The following is a 26,981-nucleotide window of genomic DNA, read 5'->3' on the forward strand; positions in this document are numbered from 1 at the left end:
GAGACATTTGTATAGCTAACCCTACTTGCTCCGGGAGTGTGCAAGCACTTCATAAATGTAGATTTCTAAAAGCTCAATCCCATGACTGTGAATTTCTGAGGACTCTAAAGGAAGCTGAGTAGTTAATATAATTTATTACTAGCAGTTACCAAAGCACAAGTTTAGTGGACGCCTTTTAGATATTTGCAGATACACCTGTTTTCAAATAACCGGGTATCTCCGCTTACCTATTATCACTTATGTAATAAAAGCAAATTGCAAACAAACAAAGGTGGGTATCCTAAGACTCTTTCCTTACTATGATTTAAATCTTTCATCAACCTACATTATATGGCATCTGCACACTGTATGTGTGCTAAATGGCAATGAATTGCATCAGACAGACAGCATGTGCTCTGTTGCTTAAAGTGCTTGGTCATTAGTTTGGTCATTAGTTAATACTTTCATTTAGCTTTAATCCTTTGGACAGTTTTGTGCAAATTGATTTTGTAAGTATTTTTGTGAATAGATTTTCCAAATTTAGGGAGTACGTGTATTAGTAACTCTCCTCCTAAGTCCAGGAAACTTCACTGAAGGTGTTTTTTTTTTTTAATATATATATATATATATTTTGACCTGTGATATCACATGGTTTATATGTCGTGTCCCCCCCCCCCCCCTTTTTTTTTTCCTCTAGCTCTCTAGCTAGAGCAGCATATTCAGCCCAGTTCTTCACAAATGTCTTGTTTTGCCTTTATTCTAGGAGAGAAATGAAACCCCTGTCAACTAGGAGGTAGTGTCCATAAGGAACTGCAAGGGAAGTGGAGTCAAAGTGCTTGACAGCAGAGCGAGGAAAAAACTGGTACGTTCACGTGGCAAACATTAATAGTATGAGGGGCCAGTTTGTTTTCGAAGAGGAGAGAGAGTCTATATCTACTCTTAGTTTGTTATTTTATCTATTTTACATGAAATCTGGATAAATTTTAAAGAGAGACGAGAAAGTGAGCAAAACAAGAGATAAGCACACATCTCCTCAGTACTATGAGGCTTATCCCAACTGACAGAAGTCATCTTTCTAATTGCAGAGACAATTACTAGATGTAAAATGACTTCAAACTGATTTTGTTTAACAGTGACAGCCCCTGTCCTATTAAAAGCCCTTTTAGCCTACTCCCTTATAGCACTGTGCATCTACATTATTGACCTTTAATCATATTCATTAAGAGAATGTAATCCTAATAATTTAGTTAAGTGACTTGTGAAAGCTTGTTTGGGCTTAACAGAAAAGTTCTGAGACTTTGCAGGACTAACTACATTTTTCCTGCCAAGCAAACACCTCATGAAGTCAGGGTGACTTCTTTGCTTTTGGATGAGTGAAAATTTAGATGGGATGTAATCATCACAAAGTTTTTATTATGTCCTACTTCAGCCTACAATCCTTTTTTAAACTGAACATTAAACCTAGGAACTCTAGATATTGGTATTTCTAAAAAGGGTAAGGGATCACCTGCCTTGAGATGGAACAAAACGCTGAGATACACAAATACCTGTGGAGAACTATTTGATAAACAACAGGTTTTAGCCATGAGCTGGTGATGTTTTGTCAACCAGTCAGAGGCTAAATCAGCTGTATCAGCTAGGTTTCACACTGTGAGGAAATGATCAACACATGCTGAATATGGAGATAAACAACTGTTTGATTATAATACCCATAATTAAATGTTTCTTGAAAGTATCAGGAAACCATTGGCTATTAAACTGACTTTTTTTTTTTTTTTTTTTTTTTTTTTAATTTTACTTTATGGTAACATACCCTTGGAATCTGGGCAGATCCAGCCTTTGCAGATTGAGCCTATGTCCAAAGGAAGAGCATGAATTGGTGTCACAGATCAGAAATGGGTCTCTCTGTGCAGACCACGGTGCCAGGTAAATAGCATGGAGACAGAAGCCAGACATGGGCCAAATCTCAGCCATCTCCTTGAACAGTCTGCTGTTCTTCATATGAAAAATATATACTGCACACATACCAGCCGCCCCAAAAATGCTGTTGCTGCCTTTACAGAATGCTAGCCAGTTTATGAAATAGTGGTGTCTGACTGGGATACGAGTGCCAAGTGGTACCTATCCCAACAATAAAATATTTGAGGAAAGATTTCATGAACTTACATCTACAGATATGGATACTATTCAGCAGCACTAAAGAAGACTAGAGTCCACTTCCCCCTTTTCCTGTCTTCCCAATAGTTCCATGCATTTAGGTATATTTGCCTCATGCTCCTTTAAATAGTGGTTGCACAGCTTCTATTCCATGTGCTGGCTGCAGAGCACTATCATGCAGGTGGTCATACCAAATCAGCTTTTCTGCCTGAAGAAGTCATAACTCAGCAAGCAGGTAGATGAGCTTTACAGCACACCAATGATTCCACATTTCAAAGCACATGAGAGCGATTTAGCACAGAAGATCTGTAGGTTGCCCATTGAGTATGCCCATGCCCATTAAGACTGAGAGCAGCCAGCATGCTTAAGTTTTGTGCTCTTGTTTAGTGTGCCATAGCTCCCCTATATGAAGAACATAAACAGGCCCTACCTGGCAGTATGGCTCTCTGCTTGTAAGGCTAGAAATAGGTAACTTAGAACAACATCCTGGAATCATATCCCTGTTGGCATTTCTGTAGATTACCATGCTAGTGACAGTTTCTTATCATAGCATTTTTAACACATCTGCATTTGACCCTTTTTCTAGATAGTGACTTCTAGAAGAATGCATTTGCTGTCCAAAGGAATCACAGAATCACAGAATCGTCTAGGTTGGAAGAGACCTCCAAGATCATCTAGTCCAACTAGTCCAACCTCTGACCTAACACGAACAAGTCCTCCACTAAACCATATCCCTAAGCTCTACATCTAAACGTCTTTTAAAGACCTCCAGGGATGGTGACTCCACCACTTCCCTGGGCAGCCTATTCCAGTGACTAACAACCCGTTCAGTAAAGAAGTTCTTCCTAATATCCAACCTAACCCTCCCCTGGCGCAATTTTAGCCCATTCCCCCTCGTCCTGCCACCAGGCAAGTGGGAGAACAGACCAATCCCCACCTCATTACAGCCTCCTTTAAGGTACCTGTAGAGTGTGATAAAGTCACCCTGAGTGTCCTTTTCTCCAGGCTGAACAAGCCCAGCTCCCTCAGCCGCTCCTCGTAAGACTTGTTCTCCAGACCCTTCACCAGCTTCATTGCCCTTCTCTGGACTCATTCGAGCACCTCCATGTCCTTCTTGTAGTGAGGGGCCCAAAGCTGAACACAGTACTCGAGGTGCGGCCTCACCAGAACCCAGTACAGGGGGACAATCACTTCCCTAACCCTGCTGGCCACACTGTTTCTCATTCAAGCCAGGATGCTGTTGGCCTTCTTGACCACCTGAGCACACTGCTGGCTCATATTCAGCCGACTATCAACCATCACTCCCAGGTCCTTCTCTTCCTGGCAGCTCTCCAACCACTCATCTCCCATCCTGTAGCACTGCTTGGGGTTGTTGTGCCCCAGGTACAGGACCCGGCACTTGGACTTGCTGAACTTCATACCGTTGGCCTCAGCCCATTGGTCCAGTCTATCCAGATCCTCCTGCAGAGCTTTCCTACCCTCGAGCAGATTGACACATGCACCTAACTTGGTGTCATCTGCAAACTTATTGAGGGTGCACTTGATCCCCTCATCCAGATCATCAATAAAGATATTAAAGAGAACCGGCCCTAGTACTGAGCCCTGGGGGACTCCACTAGTGACCAGCCTCCAACTGGATTTAACTCCATTCGCCACAGCTCTTTGGGCCCAGCTACCCAGCCAGTTTCTAATCCAATGAAGTGTCCAAGCCATGAGCAGCCAGTTTCCTGAGGAGAATGCTGTGGGGGATGGTGTCAAAAGCCTTACTGAAGTCAAGGTAGACCACATCCACAGCCTTTTCCTCATCCACCAGGCACATCTCTTTGTCATAGAAGGAGATCAGGTTCATCAAGCAGGACCTGCCTTTCATAAACCCATGCTGACTGGGCCTGATTGCTCGCGTGCCCTGCAAGTGCCGTGTGATGGCACTCAAGATAATCTGCTCTATGAGCTTCCCTGGCACTGAGGTCAAACTAACAGGCCTGTAGTTTCCTGGGTCTACCTTCCAGCCCTTCTTGGAGATGGGCTTCACATTAACTAGCTGCCAGTTGACTAGAACCTCCCCCGATAGCAAGGACTGCTGATAAATGATGGAAAGCGTCTTGGCCAGTTCTTCCGCCAGTTTTCTCAGCACCCTCAAGTGGATACCATTCGGCCCCATCGACTTGCATACATCTAAGTGCTGCAGCAGGTCACCAACCATTTCCTCGTGGATTGTGAGGGCCACAATCTGCTCCCCATCTGCTTCCACCAGTTCAGGATACTGGGTATCTAGAGAATAACTAGTCTTGCCAGTAAAGACTGAGGCAAAGAAGGCATTAAACACCTCAGCCTTTTCCTTATCTCTCATCACTAAGTCTCCCCCCGCATCCAGTAAAGGATGGAGATTCTCCTCAGTCCTCCCTTTTGTGTTAATCTATTTATAAAAACATTTTCTATTGTCTTTAACAACAGTAGCCAGATTGAGCTCCAGCTGAGCTTTGGCCTTTCTGATTTTGTCCCTACACATCCTTACAACATCCTTATAATCCATCTGAGTGGCCTGCCCTCTTTTCCATAGATCATAACCCCTTTTTTTTTTTTTTTTTTTTTTTTTTTTTTTTTTTTTCCTAAGCTCTAGCCACAACTCTCTGTTCAGCCAGGTCTTCTTCCATGCTGGCTCATCTTTGGGCACGTGGGGACAGACCACTCCTGAGACATTAAGATTTCCTTCTTGAGGAGTGCCCAGACTTCCTGGACTCCATTGCCCTTCAGATTTGCCTCCCAAGGGACTCTGCCAACCAGTGTCCTGAATAGCTCAAAGTCTGCCCTCTGGAAGTCTAAGACAGCAGTTTTACTGGGCCCCCTCCTGACTTCGCCTATATATATATATATATATATATATATATATTTAAGAGAAGAAGGGCTGTTCATTTTTTTTTTCTTTTTGTTTTCACAAACTGCCTTGAAACTATTCATTTTCAGTATATTTATTGTCAATATAATATTTTTTTTTTCCTCCATCATAAACAAAGTATTATTTACTCTCTGAAAGAAAATATCAAACTTGACAGTTGTAAAGTATAATATATTTGAAATTGTTTGTGGCAATGATGTCCTTAAATCTGACAGATTAGCCCATATCCCCATAACTGTAGCACCTTTTGAGCAAATAACAAATGGGGACAGTATTGGACATATTATATCTGTCTGCTTCTAGTGATGTTTCTGCAGCTCAGGACTGAATCACAGGTCTGCTTTAACAGTTACAGAAATCATCTGGTGCTGCAGATAGACATTCAGAATACTACTTAGATTTGTTAACAAAGGAACGTAAACTTTCTGCTGACACAAGAACTGAACTCTCCCTTCATGTTTCTCTGAGTTTAGATAAGGAGCTATCACCATGAATAGTATAAACAATTTTATCTTATACCATTACTATTTATAAACAAATGGTTGATCTTTTTTTGCATGGACATGACAAACCTTTTTGGCCCATAGGAACCTGAATTCTCCATAAAAGAAGCACATAATACCTTTACTAATCATAGACTATGACAAATAGGATGGTTACAAGGCTGTAAGGATTGTTGAAGGGGCTATCATCAGAAGGATGGAATCAGCAGGTTAAGTACATGAATGGTACTGCATATTACACAAGTCTTGTATAAAATGCTGAAAAGAGGCACACACATTCTGTGGTTGCCCTTTTTGTTTTGTTTTGTTTTGTTTTCTAGCTGATCACTGTTTTCCTGTTGTGCAGTTACCGTTAGACATTACAGATGCTGGCTCAGATGTAATTTAAGTGAAGCTCTCGGTTTTTCTTTTGATCCATATGAAACATTTGAGTATCTGTGGCTTTTCATTCTGGGATCATTTGGGATCATGCATGAGATCATTTTCCAATAATCTCAGTAAAGAACGTACTAAATGCGTAGTGCATGAGGGATCTTAACAACTGTGATTACTTGAAAAATCAAGTAAAAATCAGAATGAATTAACCTTGGCCCACAATAAATAATAAACCATGGAAGTAAGCACCTGTGGTCAATGAGAGTGAAGAATGGAGAAATGGAAGCAGAAAATAAAATCACTTTTTTTTTTTTTTTTTGTATATAATTCAAAATATCAGGACAGTTTTTTCAACTGATAAAAAATTTCTGACAGATTTCTGACTCCACAAACTGTTTCTTGCTCTTCAGTTACCTAAAATGTGAGGAAAATGGTAGTAGCAGTAAGATTATGGAGGACAGTTGTCATTTGCTTACTTTTAATGCTGCAGTAATAAAGGTGATGGAGACAGGTAGAATTTACTAGGAAAGAAAACGATTTAGAGACTTCCTTCCTTGCTTTGTTTTGGTAAGTCTTGTGTTTATTCCAAAATGAATGTAAGAAACATATGAAGTACATGATTTCTTGCAGACTCTTCACATTGTACTACTATATCTATGAGTTTACCTTATGCATCTGTCTTCATAGGATAAATACCATGGTGTCCATTTCACTAAATCAGAGCAGCAAACTGGGACTTGGTGGTTATTCTATGCAATTCTTGTTTAACTTGAAAAACTGAGTGCACAAAATAGTGTTATCATTAACCCTTTCCAGAACAAGATCTTAATGTTTGCTGCTCATAGCATAATATTTCACTACCTCTCTGCACACTAAATACGCATGTGTCCTAACATTATTTATGGATAATTAATAAGAAAGTAGATATTAATGTCTCTTTTCTGTTATCTGGCTGAGTGTGACTATAGCAATCTTTTTTGACAATTTTAAATTTCACATCTTTGAGTTTTAATTTCCATCACTAAGTATAAAACGTATAGGGATAAGATAATTCTGAGTACCCCAAGGTTGTGCTAAGTGCAGAAGAGTTCTGTGCACACAAAGCAATGACAGTGAGCAGAGATCCTGTAAGGAAGGAATTGGCATGCGAGTCAGCAAAGAAATAATGAACATGCATGTCAACCAAGGCAGGAGCTTTACATGCTACTGAGGCTGAGGTCTGTTTCTGAGAGCTGTGTGTCAACATATTTTGCTTCTGATCATCTTCACAGTCTACCTTCTGTTAGCACTCATATAGATGTTCTATCTTCTCCGTATAAAAAGGTGACTACACAGCTTGTGGTGACATTATTATTATTATTATTATTAATGAAAAGAAGGTATTTTTCCCTCTGGGCCTTCCAATCTGTTACTGTTATCCTTTGCTTTTTTTTTGTGTTTACATGAAGTCCTCCTATACACCCTCCATTTTATTTTGTTTAGTGAGCTGTACAATGAACTACATTCAGCTTCTTACAAACAAATTTTGTTTGCAAAATTAATGTTTAGGAGGCGGGTTTGGAATACTTTTTAGCCTGATTTTCTAAGGAAATGAGGCATATGGAATTGCACTACCCATCTTCCAGTTTTTCAGGCATCCACTTTTTTTCCTGAAGGGATGTTTATGTCTGCTGGCCAAGTTCAACCAAGATCAAAGGCACTGAATTCCTTAAGATCACAGAAAATTGGTGGTGAATAAAGGAGAGAGATTAGCATCACTGCAGCTCCCTGACATAGAGGCAACATGGTGAAACCAACCATTATCTTATCTATTTGGTCTAGCAACTAGCATACATATACTAGCTGGTTAATTAATTCATATATATTTCCAAGCTGATTACAACACATTCCACCTCATCCCCACTGGCTTCTTCTTGACTCAGGGACATGTTAGTAATATACTGAGGCTTGGAAAGCATTCATACAGCTGGAATTAGCACAGCAATGCCTGTGGAGGATACAAACCAAAAACAACAGCAAAATAAAACAAAAGCGAATAGGCAACCAAACTTCAATCATTTTGATGCTCATTGTTTTCTTTTGGTTTAATATGCTTTTCAGAACTTCTTGGGAGAATCTGAACTACAAATGTCCTTTCTGCATCTGAGTATAAAGGAGGATTGTCTCTGCCCATCTTCCAGAAGGTAGGAATCACAGCTGTTAACTGAGACTATGTATGCCTCATCTATTTCATCGTTTGCTGTTTTGTGTGTTTTACTGATGGTTTCTGAACTTTGAAACTCTCAATTACTATGAAAAATAAGAAAAGACATCATTTTCATCATAGGGAATGCCTGTGCATAGAAAAATGCTTACCTCTGTCAATTACTGGAAGGTATTTGAAGAATATTTGCTCACAGAATGGCAAGGTATACAGAAGCAGCATATTATAATTTCAAAATAAAACAAATGGCTGATCCCTATTTTTATTTTTATTTATTTATTTATTTATTTATTTGAGGTAAAGACTATAGAACCATGATTGTCAGCCCCAGTTAGGCCACCTTGGCAATGATCTTCCAGTGTCTTTATATTGCAATTTTTCCTAATACAGAAACGTCTCTTCCTTCATCAGTTAGAATTTAAGGAATGTACCAATTTCATGATGTAGTTTGATACTTTGAATGCTGTGGTTTTGTCAGATTCCTGCTCTTTGCTTTTCCTCCACCCTGGTCTTACCTTGGCCCTTGGATCTGACCTTATTTTAGCTATTTGTATGTTCAGACCTGCACAGGCACTGTGATGGCTATTGTCTTTGGCCCTGTTCTTCATCTGGAAATACGCCCTACTGTTTAGCTTTCCTGCCTCTTTGACCTTCAACCTGCCCTGGTATTCATCTTTATCTAATCCCTTCAGTAGTTCATGTAGACTCAGTTTTCTTGCAGTCCAGGTCTGGTTACATCCCGAGTGCCCTTATAGTCCAAAAAGCCAACCATATCATTGGCTGCATCAAAGGAAGAATGGTCAACAGGTCGAGGGAGGCAATTCTCCCCCTCTGCTCTTCCCTTGTGAGACTCCACCTGGAGCACTGTGTTCAGCTCTGGGGCCCCCAGCGCAAGAAGGATATGGAAGCTGGCCTAGTGGGTGACATCTCTGTCCGTGGCAGGGGGCTGTACTTATATGATCTTTAAGGTCCCTTCCAACCCAAGCCATTCTATGACTTATGATTCTGTAATTCTTACCAACCACTGAATAAATCAATCAGTATTCTCTTTACAAGTCTTGGCCTGTCCTGATTTCAGCAATATGACCTAAGTCTGAATTTTGGTTGGTCATCAGTACTGAGAAGGCACAAAAATCTCAGTTCTTGTTGTGGACTGCAAAATTTCTGCAAAAGATTCAAGTTATGCTACAGCTGAATATGCAGACTGTAATAATGAAAATCACAGAAGATTAGTTGCATAAGGAAAAAAGCAGGTCAAAAAGAATCAGGTATCAAGGCATGGAAATACCACAATATTTGCATTGTTACTTTTATAAATGGAAAAAATAGAGAGAGAGACTTAGTTTGTCTGTCTTAGTTTTTGTATTTAACATTTTTATAGTATGCAGGGATTCATTATTTTGGGAATAATTTATCTACTCCAGTGTGGAAAGGTAGTTATGCCTGTCATTCTCTTACTTCCATTAGACAATCATATTTTTACATAATCACACAAAATAGTGCCTCTGGAAAACAATTCTGTATTTGTGGGAGCAAATTAGAAGCAGCTGAAACCCCCATTGTGTAGCAGTGACATGTCTGCCAGTTCCGCCTCGAGTGTTATAAGAAGTGGTGTGCAAGCAAACTCACAGAGGATAGGCAATTAAGATCAAAAGAGAGAAGAGTTGAAAATTATGAGACAAAAGATTGCAAGGTCAGGATGCCAACACACATCAAGGAATGGTAATAGAGATAGGGGAAGCCTACAATATTGACTATTCGGGAATGTTATGGCATTTGAAAACATGTATAACAACATGTTGAAACATTGAGTTGTTCTTGGGATGTTTTTATTATCTTCTGAGGAATATTTGATAAACTAATACATGAGCAAATGACCTGTAGAGATGCAGGCTTCAGGGAAAGAAAATTGTCCGTATCTACATTGTTTCCATGGTTTTGACAGTGGCACAAACACAGCATTGTGTAATTATTTGTTAGGGGCAAATTTAGTAAAATGTAAAGTCTTTATACATGAACATGCAAAGTGGAGAGATGGGATATGTAAGGAAATTTAAGCTAGATATTCTCTTCCTTTTTGCTTGGGCAGAACCTAAGTGGATTTTTGTTTGTGGTTTCTTTTGTCTATTTGCTTGCTATTATTTTTGTTTTCTACTCTAGTAAAAGCCAAAGCCAAACAGCCCCCAAATTCCATGTGTCTTAGTGGTTCTTTGTTAGTTTTGGCTCCACATTAATCTGTAAATGAGACTTTTCTATTTTTTCCTCAACAAAAAACACAGACAAAGCCTCTTCTATACTATAGAATAACTAAACACCAAGGAATTACATTATATCTGTGTGATGAGTGAGAAGCCAGTTAAGATTTTCTTCTAAGACTGAAATTCCAATCACTGTATTTAATTCTTTACATGAAGAGGAGCTACTCCAACAGAGAACACTAAAGAAAACTAATTCTACAGGACATTGACTACAGCTCCTAACTGGGATTCTGGAGAACTGAGCTGGACTCCCTGCTAGGATATAGGTAGAGCAAGCACTGTCCTTTTATTTGACCAGAAAGTTTACATTCCATTTGAGAAAACAGTGTGATGAAAGTTTAGTGAGAAGTTTCTATATGAGGCAGTAGCTTCCAAAAATAGAAAACAAGAAAATACACCCATAAAATCTTCCTTCGGATAAGTTCTACTAGCTGGAATCTGAATAAATATTCAGATAACTTTTTTTTTTTTTCTTTGTATTTTTAAAGATATACATGTGTGTTTGTAGATGCAATCATTTATTTAAAATTTTTGGAACCAGGTGACACTTATACTCTACAAGTAACATTTGACAGATATGTGAATATCAAAAAATAGATTAAAGAGTCATGTGCTATGATTCATTTCAGGATGCAAGATTTGATAATATCTGTTCAACAAATCAAAGGAATAATGTCATCTTCGATTTCAAGGTTGTTAACAAAATGTCTGCTCCATACATGAGATGGAAAATACTTTCACCTTCAAATGCCTTTAAATCCCTGCATCTGCCTTAGTTGTGTTCCTGTTACATTTCAGAAACTGAAAAGCCATGCCTGATGTATACACTTACTGCAGAGATTAAAGATTTCCAAAGTAGTTCCATGGTAAAACAAAAAGTCAAATCAGCTATGTATTAGGTAACATTTTTTTAGATAATTATTGAGAAAAACAAAACAACAAGATATCATTATGGGATACCATGAAAATGACCACAAATGACCACAAAGTTCAATAGAAGGACATTAAAACAAACAAACAAACAAACAAAAGTTGACCCCTTGCATTACTAATAAATCCTCTAGTTGGAAATTTTAGCCACTTATTCATTGAATGCTGATTTACTGAAAACCAGACTTATGGCACAAAAAAAGTATCCATTTGATGGAGAAAGTTTCCTAAAATCTAGAGTGCAGTCTACAGTCCCAGTTTAAAGAGAAAAACGTTTGAGTGGCATGTGCACTTACCTGGCATATGGAATACCTAAGTCTGAGTCTGTAGTATCTGCTTTAGACAGAGGGAGTAATTAAAACTGATACTTTTTCATATTAAATGAGTATCATAGTTGAAACTGTTGCATTTTATTTTTAAGAATTTAAATTATTTAAGAATTTAGGTGTCAATCTTTGGAAAATATTAATTTTTGGAAAAGGCTAGTTGTGATGTGTGATGTGTTGAGAAGGTAAATATGTATGTTTTAAGATGTTGGTTGGATCACAATGCAAAATGAATAAGAAAGAAAGAAATCTCAGAAATATTCAACAAACCTCCCTCCCCTAAACAGTGTTGAGGTCTATTCTATGGTATTCTTCTTGCATTTAACTTTCAGTTTCTATTAGGTTCATATTTTAGTAGAGTTGCTGGAAGAAGTTATTGATTTAATTTTTCTATATATTATTTAAAGCTGCAGAATTCTATCCTATGACCAATGGGTCGTATTGTTAAATAAAAGAGGTTATTATTATATTAAATAATATAAAGTTTCTTATTAAGAATACTAGTATTTAAAGGCTTAAGAAATGCATGAGATGGACATTTAGTCATAGTATTACAGCTTCTTTTTGAAATGCAAAAATAAAAGCAACATGATATAATAATGAACTAATACAAGGGGTATTTAACTAAACACATAAAACAACTGGCAAGCGGATCGGGGAAAACATTTAAGTGTAAGCTATATGGAAGTCTATGATAGAGTTTGGATAGGTGTTGGATAAGAAAAAAGAGGAATCCAAATTAATGTATGAATTATAATTAGAAAAAAGAAAAAAAAATGCAGCAGAGACATGATATTGGTGATTACAATACACTGTACAAAAGATCTGTAACATGGAAATCAGACATGAGTCGTCATATTTAAAATCCAAGCTATACATATATATATGTATATATGTATATATATATATATTAACCCTAATATCATTATCCTAGTATCTTCCCCTCTGTTATAGTGGGACCTGGATTTAATTTGCAGCTGTGAAGGCTAGTCATGAAACTTTAATTTGGCTCCAGTCTTAAACCTTTCTCAAAGTCACTGATTTTACAAGAGATTTATACTTACAAAACATTTCAGCCTCCTAGTATTTTCTTAGACGGTCTAAAAAATGTCCTGCCTTTAAAATTTTACTTGAACATCAACTCCTGAAACTTAATACCGTCCTAGACAGGATCATTTTCAAGGCCCCAGTTTACTTCTCATACCTTTGACTGGTGTGTATTGCCTATTAGTGAATGCTCCTCTTAATCCCTGAACATATGCAATGCCTCACAAACAAGCTTTGCGAAAACTAATTAAAAATCAAGAGTTCAAGTGGGAATTTTCCACCAAGGCTCTCATGTTTCCAGTCATGACTGTGAATGTCTGCAATGATCAGATTTGCTAGCATTGTTTATCTGACGGTGAGATTGAAGGATCTATGTTAGGATGCTATTTCTTTTCCGTAAATCAAGAAAAAATGTACATTTAGCTCACCTCAATTTATGAAGATGAGCTTCTAATTAATCCATTTAATAAAATAAAAAGAGAAATAGAACAGGGATTTCTCTAGGTGCAATCCTCTGACCAATATTTTATGTATTCTCTGCTAATGTAGACAAAAGCTTATAGACAAGCCAGTTCACTCCTGGGAGGTGCTGTTGTCAAGAGCCAACAGTGCAGTACTCCCTAAATAGTGTGGTTAGTTGCAGATAAGAGAGGCAGAGCAATACCACAGCATCATAGGCTGTGAGTTCTTTACCTCATGCCTTTATATTGAAGGCCGTTACTCATGTCAGCTATTCAAAACATCACAGCACAACTCTTAGCTTTTACCACGCCTGAGTGAAACATGACAATTTCATGTGCAACAAAGGTGAGGAACTTGAACAAATCTGACTGATAATTTCTCAAGATTTCAGGATGCATTGCTGTTTGTGCCACTTTCACTAATGCATTCACAGAGCAGCACATTAATCGCATTAGACTATGAATCAGTCCAGAGCTAGTGCTTCAGAAGTTCATTTTCACAGGCAAGCATTGGAAAGGACCTAAAGACCTTATTTAGCTTCATCTAGAAAGGTTATCAGAGGTCACAGATCAGTATTATGGGACTATCATAGAAGAAGTCACTTCCTGGTATTATCAGCTAGCTTGGAAAAAGAGTATCACAAGTTGACAGAAACATCAACTGAAGCTGGACTCAGGCCAGGATTCTCTGCAAGATTTATTTTTATCTCCAAAAATAAAATCAGTTAGGTCCTAGGACTAACTTGAACTGTTGCACATTGCCAAGAAATAGCATCTTCAAGGGATGGTTGGAGGGGGACTTATGGGAGGCCACACGTACTGATTCCTTCTGTAGGCATGTTAAAGGACTAGTTACAGTCCTGATCTAGTTTGACTGCTAGGGTATGCCTGTCTCCATTTTCATCAACCTCTTCCCTCTGAACTTGCATTTTCACATAGGTGGTTGTGCTTTCATGTGCTTTCATGCCGAAGTTTTTCTGCAGAGACAGTGTTACAAAATTTCCACCTTATACATCAAATTTTTGATTACTTCCAAATGCTACTCATAAAGCTTCTGGTCTTTTGCCCACATACAGATTAGATAAAGCTTAGATGTTTGGCCTGCTGAGAGAAAAATCTCACATAAGTGTCTGTCCTCACACCCTAGCACATTCTCCTCAAACTGGGACCCAGCTGTGGCTGTGCAGGGGAATGAGGGAAATTAGCACATTTGCTGTCTTAATGAGCAAGTATGGAAAAACATCGGTCCGCACCCCTGCTCCATTCCCTGAAAAGTGCTATTGAATGGAGGAGTCAGATCTGTGTCTCAGATTGCCCAAATCCCCCTTCCCAGCTTCACCTGTGACAACCTCCTAAAACTGCACTGTCACCTCCAGCTTCTCAAAGGAGATGCTGTATCAGCCATATGTTTGCAGTGTGCTACTTCAAAGTACTTTTCACATCCAGATGCCAACCCCATTTGTGAAGAACAAAACTAACACATAAGAATTTTTCTCAGCCATGAATACTGCTTTCTCTTCCATGTTTTTCCCCCTTGGCTGGAGAGGAATCTAACTGTGACAAAGCCCCTGGTGCTGTCACTTTGCTTGTGTGCTTCCTCTCATTCTGTCCATCAGATTTGTCCTCACAAGTAGGAAGTTAGCAGCCCAATACATTTTTAAATTTAGTTTTTGCGTAGTGTTTCTATTTTGTGGCTGCATACTAGCATTTATTCCAAGGAAAGCAGAGTAATAATTTTGATTTCACAGAAAGGGTAGCATAGGAAATATGCTTCATAACAAGACTTTGATTTATGCCACCAGCAATGCAATCTCTTCCAGCATTGAGTTATTAGCAACATTTAGTGGTTAAAAATGTTCTGCAACCAGACAGCTAAATACATTCATTAGGTGTCTTTATGTAATAGTGAGACAGCACTGTCAAGTGAATAACAGTTTAGTTCCTAGAAAGTTTCAGGCGATACTGTTTTAATGAATATGTGTCTCCACTTACTTTTGAATGGTAGATTGTATTAACTTCTTACATGTCCTTTTCTCCCTTGCTGGCTTCTCTGAAAGAAGGACACAATTTTTCTGTTTGCTAGAAGTTTTCAAGGATGAACATTGTTTTATTTGCAGTGCCTTATTATAAGTGCTGGACTTAATGCTGTCTTAGTTGATTAACTTCATGACTCGGCCCCTGTCCTCAAAATACTTGTCTTGCCAAGAAAATCTTTCTTGCTTAATAAGAAGGCATAAGCAACAGAACTACTAAATGAATTCAAGGAAATTTCCTGAGTAGTCCTGCTTACCTTCTGAAATGAATACAGGGCTAGAAGGAATAGATAGGTCTTATTCCCAGCTTAAATGGAAAGTGGGAAGGAAACATGGGGGAATTTGTAAAAATCTGTTAGCCACAGAGAGAGCTGAGTCCTCGGGGGCAGAGGTATGTAGACATGGAACAAGAAGATAGCTTTTATAGACATGAAGAAGTTATGTAATATGATGAAATGCAGAGAGGCAGACCTCTAGGGCACAATCATTCTCTGCTAGCACAATGCTCAGTCATGCAAAAAACATTTCCAAACAAGAAATTAACCCAACAGGAATAGAAATTGCAGCTGTAATGAAAAAATGCCATACTCAGCATTAAGGTTGTTCTGATTGATAATTTGCTGTGTGAGGAGTGTTTCTCTTCAGCTCCACATTCCCCATCCATTCAGCAAAGTAAGCAACAGCGTTAAAGCAGATGCAGGAAAATGCCGAGGAGATTTCTTCCTCTGAAATGCTATATGTCCCTTTATATTTTGGGCTTTATTTTCTAATAGAGTAAGGTTTATTGTGGTACTGCTGCCTGGATATCCATCCACCTGTTATATTAATTTTTCCTCTGTTTCCAAAAGCTTTAGGACCTATTTCTTAGTTTCTGTCAAATTTGAAGGAAGTATCTTACAACTCTGTGTAAATTCATGGGCAAGCAGAAGAGACCTACTCTTCTTCTGGAGAGAAGACGGGCAGAAATCAGTGATCATACTGGTGTTTGACATAAGACAGCTGGGAAATCACAATGACCATATTTCTGAGACAATATATATATATATTTTTTTTCCCTTGGAACTGGAAGATGCTTGCTTCATAAGTGTAATATGGACTTGTCCACTCCTTGATAGGAGACTGAAAGCCAACCGTTGCAAATTCATAAGAAACAGGTTTGACTAGTTGTTTGGACAGGACATTTAGTGATTTTTGTATATCAAATAAAATATGTTATCCATAACCTCCATGCACACTAGGGAAATAGACTATATTACTGAATAGCCAGGATGTTGGGTGCAGTTGTAAGCAGGGAAAGATTAAGGAAGTTCTTCTGTAATTTTATCACAATGTCTAGTGCTATATGCCCCTTTTTGAAGGATCTGCTTTAATCAACGCTCTCAAGAGCAAAAGGAATTCTGCTGAAGGTATACGGACCAACAGGCAGAAGCATATGAGACAGAGTGGAGAAAACAATGTTGAATTGTAGTTTCTCAACAGTATTTCCAATCACAGATAAGTACTAGTCTCTCAGCAGCACCTTCTAGGAATTGAAGAAAGTCCTTTCAGAAACTGTATCTATTTTTCTAATTCTACTCTTGTTTTCTAATTCACTTCTAATTCACTTCTAATTCACTTTCTAATTCTTGTTTCTAATTCACTCTTGTTTTCATGTGTCTAACACAGTGTCTATTCTTACCTTTAGGTGACTGCCTTGAATTTGCTCACCTTTCTAACATAGCTTTATTTATCATGCTTTTTGATTCCATGTGTACTTCAAGGGATGTTTCATATGTTTCATTTATTTTTTATGTGTTTTCTCACTTCTAGTCTCATCTGTCCAATGATCATCTCACAATAGCTGTTGTTTCATTAATAATTAATTAAATAATATAGAGACATTTTAATAATTTGTAGATAATTCAGAGTTATAAAGCGTGAAAGATACTTATTTGCTAAGTACTTACAAAAAAATTAATGCAAGAAAATGTTGAATATCTAATGAGAATGTGAGGGTAAGCTAAATATTTGATATGTATAAAAGGTAACTTCTCTTTGACAGATAGGGGCTAATTTCCATTTCTTATTTCTGCATCAACATATTCTGTCTTTATCAAATCACAGCACTGTTATAAAGGTGAAAATCCTGATCAATCAGCCCTGAAGTGTTTTCTAAATGTGAGTCTAATTACAAAGTTTAAGATTTACAGAAAGCCACATATAGCTGTCATGGAAGTCACTAGAAAAATAGTACTAGATATTAAATCAAAAGAGCCTTTGCATCCATTGTATCCATGTCAGTAAAAAACTGAGAATGTGTTCAAAATATATTTAACCCCATAGGAAGTTATGTACCAAAATTCTGTTTGCTCACTCCCTGCAGCTGGATGGGGAAGAGAATTGGAAAGAAAAAAAAAAAAAAAGTAAAACTTGGGGATTGATGTAAAGAGACAGTTTAATATGACAGAAAGGAATGGGAAAATAATGATAATAATTATAAAATTATATGCAAAACAAGCGATGCATGATATAATTGCTCACCACTTGCTGACTGATGCCCAGTCAGACCCTGAGCAGCAGCCGCCCCCCTGCCACCACTCCCCAGGGCCAACACCCCCTAGTTTTATTGTTCTGCATGACATTGTAGGGTATGGGGCATCCCTCTGGGCAGCCTGGGTCACCTGTCCTGGTTGTGTCCCCTCTGAGGTCCTGGTGTCCTCCCAGCCTCATCGTTGGCAGAGCAGCACAAGGAGCTGAAAGGGCCTTGGCTCTGGGTAAACACTGCTCTGCAACAACTAAAACATCACTGTGTTAACAATGTTATTCTCATCTTAAATCCGGAACACTGCACCTTACCAGCTACTAGGAATAAAACTAACTCTCTCAGAACAAAATAAAACAAACAAACAAAAGAGGAAACAAATATATCTGGGATATAGGAGCATGAAACAAACCTGCCTAACTTCCAAAATTAAATGACAGTTATAAAACTAACCTATAATAAAATCCACAGGTCTGTCTAAACACCTGATAAAATGCTTTTACATATTGTGACTTGAAATGTTTTTTTCATTATTACTTTATCACTTTACTTTCATTATAACTCAGTTCCCAAACTGAATTTGATTTCTGTATCCCAATAACATGTATAATGAGGAATTCACCCAATTTAATGAATAAAATCCTTTGTTGAGTGACTATCTTATTATACCTTTCCTTCGAATACTCACTTTTGAAATGCTCTAGTGGCTTTTAGTAACATGTTCTGGTTTATAAGGGTACTTAATCACTGAAATAACATATGTGATGGTGCAGTGGTTGATGAAAGATACGATCTTAAAGAGTTCTTCTGGAAACAAATGCTGAAAGTTGGATGATTTATGGTAGCTAGCAGAAGGCTCACTGTCTTAAGTTGCAAGAGAGGGCAAGAAACGTTGTAGAAGGTTAGTGAAAGGTGAAACTGCCTTATGTTTCTATCCAATTTAATGAAAATAAGAGATGGCTTAAAGCCAACAGATCTTACATTTCCAATAAGTTCATACAACTGAACTGCTTTGGGGGGCTGCATCTTCTAAAGTATTTTTTTTTAGCTGAAGTTGTTTGCATATCTAGTAATACAGACTATATAGTGCTTGAACGATGGAGATGCTCCTTAATACAGTCTTTACTTTGCTAATGACATCAAACCTAGTTTTTTCTTAAGGGAGGTTTTCAGTGTTACTGTGCCATTACTGGAATTCATACTATCAAACTGGGGACATTTTAAAAGTTGTTTTCAGATTGGACTGAATTTCATCAGACACAAATAATACTTCACTAAAAATAGATTTCACATTCCTGGATAACCATTATACCTCCAAGAGACCCAGACCAAACTGTTTGAAAATGAATATTGGAACATTCCCCCTTCATGTGAAAAGCAGCCAAATAGTTTAATTTGTTTATTTGTTTATTTATTTATTTTTAGCACAACCAGCCAATATTAAGCTACAAGTGATGAAATAAATTTCTGGGCTATTGTGACCAAATAAATAAACTCCAAAAGCACTGTAATTCCTTTCAAACATTGTGCATTTTATCTTTTCCCCAATCCAAAGTCTTGTCATTCATGACTTTAACTTAACATTAATTTTGGCACTGACTCATATAGAGACAAATTTCATCTGGAATGAAAGAAGGGACTTCGCAATGATTGCACATGCAGAAATCAGATCTCAGGATCTGTATATGAGGTGCTAAAAAAAATAAAAAGAATTAAGTTCAAGAAAATAGATAATAACCCAAGTAAATGTAGCAAATAATGGTTCTGAGAAGGCCACTAACTGTTACCATAGTAATATTAAAATTTCCTGGCATTAAACATGATATATTATCATTAATTTTAGATGCTGGTACAAGTCCATTGTGATACCATTGGGGCGTAATCTGCATTCTTGGACAAGGGTTTGCAATTAACTTTAACTGAGGGCACGGAGCGATTTGATGGAGATCTAGTAATTTTACTAAAGTCTGATTGTTAGGAAGCAAGATGCCACCTCCAGTGCTGCCAAGTTTAGTTCTGTATGCTTTTTTCATCCATGAAATACAACAGTGACCAGCAGCTGCAGTCCAACAGATCACAGGAAGAATCAGAAATTCAGAATGTTCTTCAGCAATGTCAGAGTAATTTATTGCTGGGACTTATCAAACTGAATACAGTTTTCCTACAGATATCCCAGCCTTAAGCTAAACCCAGCTTTAAATCAACAGAAAATGTTGCCTGTACAAACCCAAATGTCTTTTAGGATTTCCTCAAAGCAGTGCACACCACACTTCTACTGACGTTAGAGGGATCAGCTTTTTATGATGCGTCCTCACATGACAGGTTTCATTTCAGCACACTAGATTTATGTACCAGAACTTCATAGTTTTTGTTCTCAAGGCAGGAGGAACACAGGACATCACAAAATAAATATACACACACAAGGCAACAGGGGATATTAATTCCTTTTTGAGATGATCTAATTCACTGAGGAAGCTTATGTAGCTCTAGAGAAAGTCAAGTCAGAAAGAGAGAGAGGGAGAAGGACTGATGCTGTGAGATGCAGAGTATGTCCAGACTCCCTGATGTGCAGCTGCAGTTAGGAATAGGCTGGCTCTTCAGGAGCAAATCCAGTCAAGATTGCTGCATAGATACATTATAGAATGAAATTTATGCAACTAAATTTGTGGAGCAGGGCTGTTTAGACAACCTGTATTTAGAAGAAGTTTTATATATCTGGGAGCATGACCCAGACAGTATCAAAATAAATGGGATTTCTAATTTCCAGTGAACTTATTTAAAGTTTAATAAACCCTCAAAGTACAAAGTTTGGTGCATTCAGGCTGCTTAATGCTTTAAGCTTGAGGTTGGCAGTTTCTCAGTGTTTGCTGATGGCTGCAGCTATCTGGTGATCTGCCAAGCATAAATACCATGCAAAGCATTCTTTGAAAGTTCACTGAACAGTTGCTTCTGTTTCATTTTTATACAGTTAGTTTATTGATATCCACAAGCTATTAGTGTTTTTTTTGTTGTTTGTTTGTTTGTTTGTTTTCTTCCTCAAATGCAGAGATTAATGTAAGCTTTAATAAGAAGAAAATACGTTCCACCTAAATTTCTTTGTCATTTGTATCTCTACAGTGGAAACAGTTTTATTAACCTGATTAATGCTTAATACCATGCTACTTCATCAATCTTTGTTATCCTTGCACCTCATATGAGTAGAGTTTCAATCACTATATATCACCTCATCGTAATATTGTAGCTAATTCAATCTAGAGAGAAGTATGTGAACTTAACTCATTATATTTTTCCCTGCAGAGATTTAACATGTAGATTTCATCCAGCTAGGCAGCCATTACCTTTTGTATATTTATCTGAGCTGCTTAACCCTCCTGTGTTGATGAGTTGATGGGAAATCTTAGAAAAAAATACTTACTTATGAAACTTCCAGCATTCATTGCCGCTGAAATCCCACTCTCATTGGAATAAGCATGAGTTTTGTTACTGAATTCAGAATTTTCCCTTGACCTGCTGGACACTTCAGGTGTAGCCAGCAGGTCAAGGTAGATGACTGTCCCCCCTCTACTGTGCCCTTTTGAGGCCCCGCTAGGAGTGCTGCATCCAGGTCTAGGGCCCCCAGCACAACAAGAATGTGGGGCTGTTAGAGCAGGTCAAGAGGAGGGCCATGAGGATGATCGGAGGGCTGGAGCACCTGTCGTATGAAGACAAGTTGAGAGAGCTGAGGATGTCAGCCTGGAGAAGAGGAGGCTCCAGGAAGACCGTATTGCAGCCTTTCAGTACTTAAAGGGGGCTTATAACAAAGGTGGAGAGTGACTTTTAACTTGGCACTTCTGTTCATATTAATGGTAGTGAGAGCTGAGATCATGTCAGAAGCATGTAGCAAGTCAAACTTCTGGAAGTATGAACGGACTAGGAAGATGATGCATCTGAACTGAAATATTAGGGACCGGAGGAAATACAGAAAAAGTAGGTAATGGAGAAGATTGACATTTTCACTGTTTCCAGGAACTTTGTGTTGATTATCAAAATGTTGTTCCTCCAACAATATCTTCTGATTTACTGGGAGATGGCAACAAGCTCCCAATATCATCCACAAATACTGCCCACTAGTACAAATTGCCCTCTACTCTTCAGTCAGTCTGGTCAATATGCAATATTTTTATCATTTGTTTATTTGCACATGTTGGATGACAGCTCGAGATAACGTTCTGGACAAGGCTGAGTTGATAAAAATCTGCAAGTTGGTCTGAGGTGTGATGATTTGTTGTCAACCAGGCGAACTGTCCAGTCAAAAGTGTCATATTCTCAGAAGATGAACTGGTTAGGGCCTAACCAAACTGTCTCTAGGAGAAAGTGATTTTATTGCTGGAAGTGCTACCATTTTGGCTCATATTGTGCTGCAGGGTATTTAAAATGTGTCATCTGTTCTTGGTATCGGAGTTGGTCAAATTATCATTTTATTATCATCAATGATTAATAATTTATGTGAGGAATTCTGTCTGTTTGCATCCAAAACTATAAATCGCTGAAGAATGGTATTTTACACAGATACAAAGCAAAATAATATGCTTCAAATAATTTGTTGGTTCTTTTTCTCCATTCCATAAACTCTGTGCTTATATGTACATATAATTAGTCTACCTGATTCACTAGTAGCACTGTGCTACAGAATTCTGTTGTAGCCATTAAATATTTTCCTTCTCACTTATTTGGCTGCAGGGTTGTTTTACAGGATTCTGCAGTTTGGGTGAGGTTTCCCAAAAGCAGGAGAAGCAGTCTGGCTTTTCAATTATGCTGTTGGAAATAAAATTGCCATGCATTTCTGTGGGAGCAGTATTCCATATTTGGGTTTTCTTTTATCCACTTTTCACAATCCTTATCTCATGGTCAAATGTAGTAGAGGTTTCTCAGTATGATAATAGAAACTTGCCTTTCAGAGTCATATTTTCTAAAACATTCTTGAAGATAACAAAAGGTTACAAGAGGCTAATACCTTTCCATAGTAAGCTTTCTTCATCATAGTTTCAGTTCAGCACAGGTGAGAACAGGGATTCATAAAAGTGACCCGGCTCCGTTACTCTCTTTGAATTACAGGAAAGAGTGCTATATGCTGGCTACAGATGACTAGGCACCCCCTTTCATTCTTTACACCCTTATGTCCATAATACTGTCATGCAGATCTGCATATACTTATAAGACAGTCTTTTGACTTGTGCAGCACCTGTATATGGAGTGCATATGCATATATTTATATGTATACATGTTTATATATACAAATAGATTTGTGACCTCTATTGAAAATATCATACCTAATTAGAATACGTTTAGGAGGAGAAGTATATTTTTCCCTAGGGTTTAAATGATAATTAAACTTTCATATTATGACCTCAATTTTTAATGGAGAAGGAAAATAGCAGCTTACTGCTAGGAAAGAGGCACCTTAAGAGACTGCAATATTTAATAGGTGCTCCCAAAACAGAAGTGCTTCTCATGTGCAAATGGACTGCTGACCTTTTATAGCTCGTGAATTTGAGTAGGTGAAGTATAGATATTTTCTAGTATTCTTTGGCAGGATCATGATACTTTATCTTCTGTTTACCTTCTAAAATCTTGGTATAGATTGCTTAGAAATGCCATTCACAAATAGTTGTCTTTACATCATTCCTTATTGATCATGATGGTAGGCTGTTGCATTTAGGAAAGTCCTGATGTTGATGCTTCCTATTTGAGGGCTGGAGAAAGATCCCAAATAATGGTGTCTACTGATAGCATGCTGCTAATGACATAAGAACAAACTGGAACTGCCTTAAAAACATCAACAAAATTGCATCTTTCAAGATTATTCAGATCAAAATCACCTTCATTAGTTATTCAAGATAACACGTAACTCCTTCAGATACTACATTATAAGCAACAACAATGAAGTAGACGCATTGGACAGACTTTGAGAAAGATAAAGTAAGTGTACATGAAATGCAGTTTTCTGTGAAATGCAAAGGGCAGAAGAAAGAGAGAAAAGTGGGCATGATCATACCCATCCTCCACTCATATATCATCACTATGTGAATTAAGTGAAATGGGATTGCACCTATAAAAAAAAATGCAGCATTATTTGGTTTAGATTACCTGAATTTCTTCAGAGAGCTATCACTCCGCCATCAGCAGATTCTGTATTTCAGTTGGAAGAGGTTAATCTCACATCACATCATTAGAAAATCTTAGATACTATACTGCCCACTCTGTAACCTAAACAAAATATTTCAACTACAGAACTGATTATTTTTTTAAGTATTCCAGATGTCAAACATAGGATTCTCTCTTCTTCTGTCACTATTGATTTATTCAGTAACACACTGAGGAGACTAGTTGGATGCATCTTTGAATAAGGTTGTATTTTATAACTTTTAAACGTCATGCTGTTTATTCATATATTGTTTAAAATTCAAGATTTTCTTCTTTTCACATTTTTACATTTTAAAAGATTGCTGAAAACACACAAAATACTGTGTGAAATTGCTAAATGAGGCTATTATTTTCTTTTGTTCTATGCTAATGAATTCATTAACAGTTGTTCAGTTATCAGGGGTATTCTTCAGTTGTTAGATTAGAAAGATTTTAATCTTATTTCTACTGTGAATCTGTTCATTAAATATCTGAGAAAGAGCAGATGATGTCTCCTGCAGTAAAATAACCCCCAAACCCACAAAACACACTACAAAATATTCTCACAATTTCCTTGATGTGTATTTGTTTAAGCTCTTCAGTTTGCTTTTTCAGATATTTTCCAGAACATCACAATGAACTGTGCCAACATGTCAACAACCGAGCAAGGAATGATAATATCAATGTTGTACTTTTAACAAGCAGTGCAAACAGTAAGATACAGTTTTCCTAGTTCTGTGTTTTGTCAGATGATCTTTTCTAAGCCATAGAATAAAACAGATTCTTATGGCTATACTTACATAGCCTTTAATTAGTGATGAAGCTACTTAATTTGTAGATTGTACTATTTTTGTTGCTTAAAGATTTTTAACACTTAATCATGAACATGTACTTTAAAGACATAGCACATTTCATCTAAGAATCTAGCAATGTTTTGAAATCCTGTCATTAATTAATGATGCCTGATATCACATCTACTTGTGAATGTATTACAAGTACACTTCACTCTTTTACCTGATGATCCCCTATTTCATAGCTGTTTATTTTTATGTACTCTGTCTCTAGATTTTTAACCCCTCCTATCCATGAGCTCTTTGGAGGTACAGGCTGGTTATATACTTCTGAGGAACTTGGTACAGATAGGTCTTGATTCTTATTGGAATTTTGTACAGTTTTTTGAATTACAGATGGCCTTAATAGGTAACATAACGGGTAACTCATATAAATCAGATTATAGACAGCAATTGTCCTTTCTAGAAGGAAAGTTTCTGCATGGTATGAATGAGAAATGCAAACTGAAGAAAGGAAATGTTTTACATAATACTGTAGGGATGGTGTATGAAGTCACAGATGTGTAAGAAGTACAATGCAGAAATGCTGTGAGATAAACCTATACTGTGGGGTCACTATGAGTCATGTTACCGGGCTTGCCCATGCTCTGTTTTGCTAGTATGAAGTCATTCTCTAGACTTTGGTTTTTCTATGTTCCTGTTATGCAGCAAAGACATGGACCTTCAGTATATACTGGCTCAACTGCTAAATGCCATAATCATGTAAATAACCTCATGAGTGGAAAAATAAGAAAGTGAGGATTTAGGACAGTCATTATCCTTTCGAAGGCCATGATGACACTTAGCATGTCTAAAAGTAAGCCTGGGTGTTAAGTGCTCTGCTGTATAATAGCCAGAGCATTCAACACATGGCAGAATAAAACCTCTATTTTCTCTTCCAGCAGCCACTAACAGTGTAGACAAATCAACTGCACTTATCTTGCTTCAAATTCCAGACCTTTTCCCTGGTGACATTTCTCCTTCCACTCCTTCTGAAATGATCTTTAAGGCAAAAAAAGGTCCCTGTCAGTGAGAGAAACAAAAAGTAGCCCCATAAATATGCCATGTGGAGACACGCCACAGAAATACACTGTACGACTCTGCTACTTATCCAGCCATTCATACCCTGACACCAAATATTTGAAGATCAGGAAGAGCTTTCTACCCTGTGAGAAAGTGCCAGATAGTGTGGAAAGAAGGTTCTTCTCATGCATTACTTCCAACCATGACTGACAGAACCCACCATGAGAAGTGGTACAGAAGCATTTACTCCTTGCTGAGAGGTCACTTAAGAAGTGGCCAGTGGAAAAGACTCAAGCAGTGTGGAAGAAAGAACATCAAATTCTGAATTATGTAGTAAGTGACAGAAAATAAGGTTATTCTTAGAGAGCAGCTGTAGTGCTGGGATCTTCTGATTAAGTAATTTACTTGAGGCTTAAAGGAGCCAAGAGCTTTAGCCAGCATTGACAAATGGCCACTTTTACAGTCTGTTTTGGTTTTCAGGATTTTGTGTCTTCTATAAAAGAGAAGCTACCATTCAAATGAAGGTGATGGGCTGAAGCAGAAATTACTGGTAGAGTCTTCTGTGCTTGTGTTATGTGGGAAGACAGATGAAACAGACAGAGAGGTCCCTTCTGGCCTAAGGAGATCTAGGAGCGGAGCATAAAAGATTATGGCTTCCCATATAAGCTAGGTCAAGTGTGTAGGATAGATCCTGAGGGAGTTTTGAAAGCAGAATGCTGGGGCCTGGCAGGCCAGAAAGAGTATCCCTTAAAGAGTAAATTAATGTTGAGCTTCTAAAATAAAATCATGTCTGGGAATACTCACACAATTGATCCATGTGCTTTAGTTATATTTGTACCAGTTTTATATGTGATTTCCAATAAAGTTTGTATAAATATGTGGTTACAGAGGGTAAATTTTAAACTTTCATGTGCAACTGATAGTGTATTTTAGATTCATGCATGCTGAAACGATATAATACTTGTGGGGCACAGGGGCTCCAAAGCACTTGTTCTCTATGCCAGAGTTTAGACAACCAAATAAATCAGAAAAGCATCTGGCCTCATTGTTGCAGTTAAAACCAGACATGAAGAATTACTTTATATGAATGTGATGAGACAAAATTAAATTTAAACTTCTAACGTAGTCAATAAATTTTGCAATAGTCTAATTTTTCAAGGAAACTTGCCTCAAGCAAGCACCACAATGGGAAAGATATATATAGAGGGAGTTTTAAACTTCTAATGCTGAATATCTGTTTTCTCCATTTAAGAGATTGAGTTTCATCAGCTCTATAA

General features: G+C 37.7%; 2 long non-coding RNA genes across 2 annotated transcripts; one reads left to right on the forward strand and one right to left on the reverse strand.

The window, feature by feature from the left end:
- Positions 1-282: 282 nt before the first annotated feature.
- LOC118162408 lies at positions 283-18,949 on the reverse strand. The gene is made up of 3 exons (XR_004748439.1): positions 18,934-18,949; positions 3,639-3,642; positions 283-395 (listed from the first exon to the last, which is right to left on the reverse strand). It is a non-coding gene; the product is annotated as an uncharacterized LOC118162408 (long non-coding RNA).
- On the forward strand, positions 742-9,467 carry LOC118162407. The gene is made up of 3 exons (XR_004748438.1): positions 742-841; positions 8,011-8,093; positions 9,192-9,467. It is a non-coding gene; the product is annotated as an uncharacterized LOC118162407 (long non-coding RNA).
- Positions 18,950-26,981: the final 8,032 nt, after the last annotated feature.

The sequence above is a fragment of the Oxyura jamaicensis genome, chromosome 2 (genome assembly GCF_011077185.1).
Source record: "Oxyura jamaicensis isolate SHBP4307 breed ruddy duck chromosome 2, BPBGC_Ojam_1.0, whole genome shotgun sequence".
Lineage (NCBI taxonomy): Eukaryota > Metazoa > Chordata > Aves > Anseriformes > Anatidae > Oxyura > Oxyura jamaicensis.